Source organism: Narcine bancroftii, chromosome 4 (assembly GCF_036971445.1).
Source record: "Narcine bancroftii isolate sNarBan1 chromosome 4, sNarBan1.hap1, whole genome shotgun sequence".
In the NCBI taxonomy this organism is placed as follows: domain Eukaryota; kingdom Metazoa; phylum Chordata; class Chondrichthyes; order Torpediniformes; family Narcinidae; genus Narcine; species Narcine bancroftii.
Window position 1 is genome coordinate 295399096 of NC_091472.1, and position 6480 is coordinate 295405575.

At 39.1% G+C, this 6480-nt stretch overlaps 1 long non-coding RNA gene across 1 annotated transcript; it reads left to right on the top strand.

Moving 5' to 3' along the window:
• Window positions 1–2618: 2618 nt before the first annotated feature.
• Window positions 2619–5613, top strand: LOC138760167 (uncharacterized). The gene is made up of 3 exons (XR_011355480.1): window positions 2619–2706; window positions 3770–4032; window positions 5415–5613. It is a non-coding gene; the product is annotated as an uncharacterized lncRNA (long non-coding RNA).
• The last annotated feature ends 867 nt before the right edge of the window (window positions 5614–6480 follow it).

The following is a 6480-nucleotide window of genomic DNA, read 5'->3' on the forward strand; positions in this document are numbered from 1 at the left end:
GCTTGTTTGTGTTGGAAGCCACAATTTGTGGAGCAGCGATGGGACTTTTGAACTTTCTGCAGGAAGAACGTGGAAATTATGGGAACATTCCAAAACATTTCCCATCAAATGAATTGTTTGACGTGTGTAACCGTTTAGCATTCTTTTTCCATCAATAGCAATTATTTCCATATAGCATATTCCACAGACACTGAGGAGATCACTGGCCAGTTATTTTCTTCTTTCCTTATGACACCAAATGGATCTATTCAGTCCATCAAGTATATATTGAAGAATTCCATCTGTCCCAGTATCCTACTTATTTCCTTATGATCCACTCTTTTTTTTACATTCCTGATAGTCCTCCTACTTGTCCCCTCCCCATTCCTCTACACCTGGCAATATATACTAGCCAGAATGAGACCAACATGTATATCCTTAGGATGTGGCAATCCGGTCACAGAGAGATGTTGCAAACTCTCCATAGCTAGGAATGGAGATGAATCTCCCGAACTGTGAGGTGGAAGCACTATCCGATTCTTTTTGTTGAAGGACTTGTAAATTGTTAAGGTAAGTTTTTAACTGACACTTTAACCATAATTAAGCTAAAGATTTAACATTATTGTGCTGTGGTCTTTTTACGAACTAGTGGCCAAAGTGTGGCATGGTTAGTGTAATGGTTTGAATCCCTCGCTGTCTGTAAGGAGTTTGTAAGTTCTCACCATGTCTATGTGCGTTTCCTCTGGGTGCTCCAGTTTCTTCCCACCCTTCAAAAAGAAAACTACCGGGGTGGGGTTGTAGGTCAATTGGGTGTAATTGAGTGGCATGGGCTCCTGGGTTGAAAGGGCCTGTACTGTGCTGTATGTCTAAATTAATAAAATGGTTAAAACTGATGTTTAAGGCAACCAAATGTTGTTATTGATGCAAAAATGCCTGGAAATGTGGTCCTTCATCAGCAGAGCGGAAAATCAGCAGATGGAAATTCACTCAAGAAAGGGTCCTGAATTACATCCAATCAAATGCTCATAACTGAAGAGAGCTGATTCATCCCCTGTATTTTTACATCCTTAAAATAATTAATTTGTTCACTAGGCATAAAGTTGAATGTGTATGCATGGTGCCGTATCTTCTATCCATGCACAAGAATCAAAGCTAGCAGTATACATGGTTATCAGGAATTTAACATTAATTTTTTAAATCAGATCTTAACCAGTTGAAGTCGTCTAACAAATGCTATTCATCTTCTTTCTTGGTTTCTACTCAAAATTATTCTACATCCATGTTTAATCTGACTGCATGTTTAATATTTTTATTGTTTAAATACACTTCACAATTGTTTTTCTATCAGTTTGAACACTAATATATTGGTGTTTTAATTAAGGAGTGTGAACAACTTATAATCTTGTTTTATCATGTGATGTGCATTCCCTGATATGTGCTCTTGTTTACAATATGATTGTGTAAGGTGCAAATGCAATAGCTCAGGTTAATTGATAAGTTCAATTGTTCATTTTCATTATGGTCAATACATCTCCACTTGTTCTAATGTTTTGCTTTGTAATAGACTGAGTTTCATTCAAGTGTACTTTCAATATAATGCAGTTCAGTAATATTTGTGATGAGCTTCAAAGGCTAGAAATTGAAGCTGCCTTAAATATCCATCACTGCAATGGAGGACAAATATTGAGATTGATTTGAATTTGAATGTTGATGCGAATAATTATTGTCCAATAATCAAACTTGGCTGGGAAAACAACAATCTTTGTTACACTACGTGGCATTTCGATTTCCCTGTTTGTTTCCCCGAAAATGATGAAATGGTTACTGAATTTGGACAGTTTTACACTGTTTCCACTGCACAATCTGTGCCTCGGAAATAAAATGTTGAATAGTCGTTAGAAAAATCTTTCCATCACTCACCTTACAGACAGTTTCAAGAAAAGTTCTTGCCAGCTACCTTGCACCATATCAGGATCCAGTTCTGAATCAGCTTGGTAAATGGATAGATTAATTACGTACATGCTCATCTAGGTAAACTTAGGTTTAATAAATTACCATGTCATTTAAAAAATTCATGACATGGTTCATCTTTTAAATCAAAAGAATAGGAAAGATTAAAGTGATCAAATTTGAAGTTTTAATGGAAGCTTGCTGCTTAAACACAGGCCCACAAACCTGGAGAGACAAATGCACACATCGACACAGAAATATACCCTCGCTCAAATAGACCTGTACTCTTTGAATTCACTGTGTGGGTGAAATCAAAGAACAGAACAAACAGCGTTTTGATATTTCTTTGAAGACGATAACAGCTTCTGACAGAGAAAAAGGATGGTTGTGGGTCTGTGAGAAAACATCATCTCTGATTGACATGACACCTGGCCCAAGGAAAGTTTACCTTTTAATGAGAGCTCTGTAAGACCCTCTCAAAGACCTTAGTGAGTTTTCAGTTGGACAGAACTAGACCACTTGGAGCAGATTTCAATCAATTTTTTTGGAGCTGTTCTCATCTACTCCCTGCCTTTAAGCAGTAAATGCTGAGGAAGAGACTTTTGAAGGAAATGAGAATATTTTGGATTAAGTACCTTTGCAAGAATGATTTTAGTTTGTTTGAAGATTATGCTTTGCTTATCCATAGTAAAAAGATTGACTGCAAATTCCTATAATACTTTCTCCAGGTGGTTGGTGTTCTGATCTAAATAAGAAGAGATGAAAACATACATGAAAGTAGGTTGCAGATTTCTATCACTTTAATTTTTACACTGTGAGAGGTAAAAGCTACCAGTTAGTACTTAAGCAATAAGTATTTATTCCAGCAAAATGATTCATTTTGTTTGTGTGTGTGTGTGTGTGGGTGGGTGGGTGGGTGGGTGGGTGAGGGGGGGGGGGTGTTAGTTTGCCTTGGAATAGTTTTTTTTTAACAGTAGCACAAGAAGTTATGTCTCAAATGAAAATAGGTCAGCTGCCTAAAACTGATGTTATTGACAACTTAAGGTAAACTCACATCTATTTGCTCATCTAAGTCACTGAAACAAAATCAAAACAAAATACTGCATTTAACCAATGATGCAGGACTTTTATCAGCATTATGAACAGAATTTATTCTACAGAATTCAGGTGATGAGCTCAATTAGTAATTATCATTGGTTGCCGTGGAAATTTCAATACACTCCCGTTTAATCAGCATGGAGATAGATGTACACAGGTAATACACTTCATTACTCCATGAAGTACAATGATACAAGCATGTTCTTTTACTGTCAAGTTTCACTTGGAACTCCAGCAAAAGAGTGGCTGGTTTGGCAGAAGGCAGATCATCATTCTGGGAACATTCAGATTGATCGAGGTGCAAAGTTACATAGAATGAAACTGGTCCTTCAGTGCAACTTTGCAATCAAGATGCTATCTACACTAATCCCATTTGCTTGCATTTGGCCCATATCCCTCCTAATCTTTCCTATCTATGTACCTAACATCAAAACGATACCCACTTCCACCACTCCTCTGGCAGTTTGTACCATATACACATATGTGAAAAGCTTGCCCCTTGGATTCCCTTTAAAGCTTTCTTTTTTCTCTTTAAAACTATGCTCTCTAGCTTTAGACTTTCCTATCCTGAGAAAAAGACTGTGGTTATCACCCCCCCCCTCCCCCTATCTAGGCTTCTCATAATTAAAAAAAATGTTTATAATGTTACCTCAAGGGGAATCAGTCCCTACCTATTCAGACTCTATAACTCAATTTCTCAAATTCAAGCAACAGTCTCACAATTTTTTTCTGTCCCCTCTAGCTTAATCTTCCCTCAGGGTGGTGATCAAAACTGTGCAATATTGCTCCAACTGCAGCCAAACCAATGATTTATGACGTCCCAATTCCATGCTTGGCTAATGAAGGCAAACATGCCATATGCCTTCTTCACAACTCTATCAGCAGGGCCACTTTCAGGGAACCGTGTATTTGTATCCCAAGGTCTCTAATAAGCGGAAGTAGATTGGATGGCAAAGAACGTGGATCCTATGCATGGCTTCATTGGGTGGAACATGGAGTATAAAGGTAAGGAAGTCATGTGGCAGCTATAACAAACTTTGGCTCTGCCATGCTTGGAATACTGTGTGCAATTCTGGTCACCCCATCACAGGGAGGAAGTGGAGGTTTTGGAAAAGATACCGAGAGGTTTACCGGGATATTGGCTGATTCAGATAGTATGAGTTGTGAGGAAATATTGGACATACTTAGGTTGTTTCTCTGGAGTGAAGGAGGCTGTGGGGAGACCTGATAGAGGTTTATAAACTCATGAGGAACATTGATAGGCTTGAGAGTGAGAATCTTTACCCTCAGGTTAAAAGTGTCACACACCAAAGGACATGCATTTCAGTGCAAGGAAGCTGAAGGAAAATGTGCAGGGCAAATATTTTACGCAGAGTGGTGGGTGTCTGGAATGGGGCTGCTAGGAGTAACGGTGGAATCAGACGCAACTGTAGCATTAAAGAGGCTTATAGATAGACACATGAACATGAAGGAGATGGAGGAATGGGTGTCATGTGCAAACACCAGATTTTTTAGATTGATTTGGACATCATGTTCAGCATAGACACATGGGCCAAGGGGCCTGCTTCCTGTGCTGTGATGTTCTATCTTCTACGTCAATAAATGTAGGCAATAGGAGCCTCCTCCTTAACAGGTCCAGAAATTGCTTCCCTCTGTTAGAGAGAGTGCAGAGAAGGTTCACGAGAATGTTGACAGGATTTCAGGGTCTGAGTTACAGGGAAAGGTTGTGCAGACTGGGGCTTTTTTCTCTGGAGCGTAGAAGATTGAGAGGGGACTTGATAGAGGTGTTTAAGATTTTAAAAGGGACAGACAGAGTAAATGTGGATAGGCTTTTTCAATTAAGAAAGGGGGAGATTCAAACTAGAGGACATGGTTTAAGATTGAACGGGAAAATTATAAGGGGAACGTGAGGGGAAATTTCTTTACGCAGAGGGTGGTGGGGATGTGGAATGAGCTTCCGGTAGACGTGGTCGAGGCGGGAACATTGGTTACATTTAAGGAAAGACTGGATCGTTACATGGATAGGAGGGGACTAGAGGGGTATGGACCGGGTGCTGGTCAGTGGGACTAGGAGGGTGGGGATTTGCTACGGCATGGACTAGTAGGGCCGAACTGGCCTGTTCTGTGCTGTAAGTGGTTATATGGTTATGTTAAATTTTAAAATTTGCAGAAATTCTGAACTAACTAGTGGTATTATTGATTAAACAACTACAAATGATGCAGCAATTACATATCTAATACAAGAAATCACATAATCATATTTTAATTAAGTTGTTCCTTTAAACTGGGGTAAATATTTATTTGAATTTCAGAATTTTCTTTATTATTATCGCCATGACCAAAATGTTATGATGAAATTGATTTATCCTTTATGAACCTTTTGGCAGCACCTTTAATAAAGACAGAGAACACAAGAATAAGGATTAAAGGACTACAATTACAATATCAACCACCAGCATGAATTTCAATTACATCTCACCTTTACAAATGAAGACAAAACTGAAAAATATTATTACTGGTGATTGCTCAAATCACTGCACCTTGTGTGCTGTTTCCTCGGTTGGTATGAAATTTCATGTTATTTTCTATTCACTCAGATATTCAGGACAAGTCACTTTACAACACTGTCCACTTTTCAATAATTCTCTATTGATTTCTTGTTAACCAGGGTCAAAGATAAAGTCAGAGCACATAGACTCTGATAGGCTCAGTTGCTCTTGCTCAAGAGAGGGACGATTAATGTTAATACTTACGTTGCCACTCAGTGACTTGATAGGATGCAGTCCTGACATGAGACATGAGTGTAAATGTCATGCTCCTATTGTACAGAAGTCTGGCAGGACTGCATTTGGGTTGTGCACAGGTTTGTTCTCTACACATGAGGAAGAATGTAATAGGGCGAGAGGGAATGCAGATTCATTATGTGAAAGCATGTTTACTGTATCAGAGGAGATCGGGCAGATTAGACCTTGAGCCGAGATGATTTCATTAAATCATACAAATTTCTTAAGTAACGTGACAGTGTAGGAGTAGCTTTTTTCTTTAACTGGTGTGCCTACAACCAGGAATCATAGACACAAATACGAGGGTGTGGCTATCATATATTCTGGTGTGTAGGATGACTCGTGGATAGGATGACCCCAGAATTTCCACTTAAAATGTTTGTTTTGAGTGATGCACTTTGTATAAGCCAAACCCCTCCCCCCCCAAAAAAATCAGGCATTTACCACTGACCAGTGGATGCCGTTAAAAGCAAATCACAGTATTTTAATACCAAATTACCCTGTAAAGGTTTTAATTTAAAGTAAACCAGCATTGACTCCTGTAACAGGCCACTTAAAACCTGTACAGAGCCGACAGCAGTTGGACTGGGTGGATTGGCCCCACGGGGGAACGCTGAGACTTTGTTGGTAACTAACAGGACATGCGCAAGATTGTGTCGGAGCTTCCGGG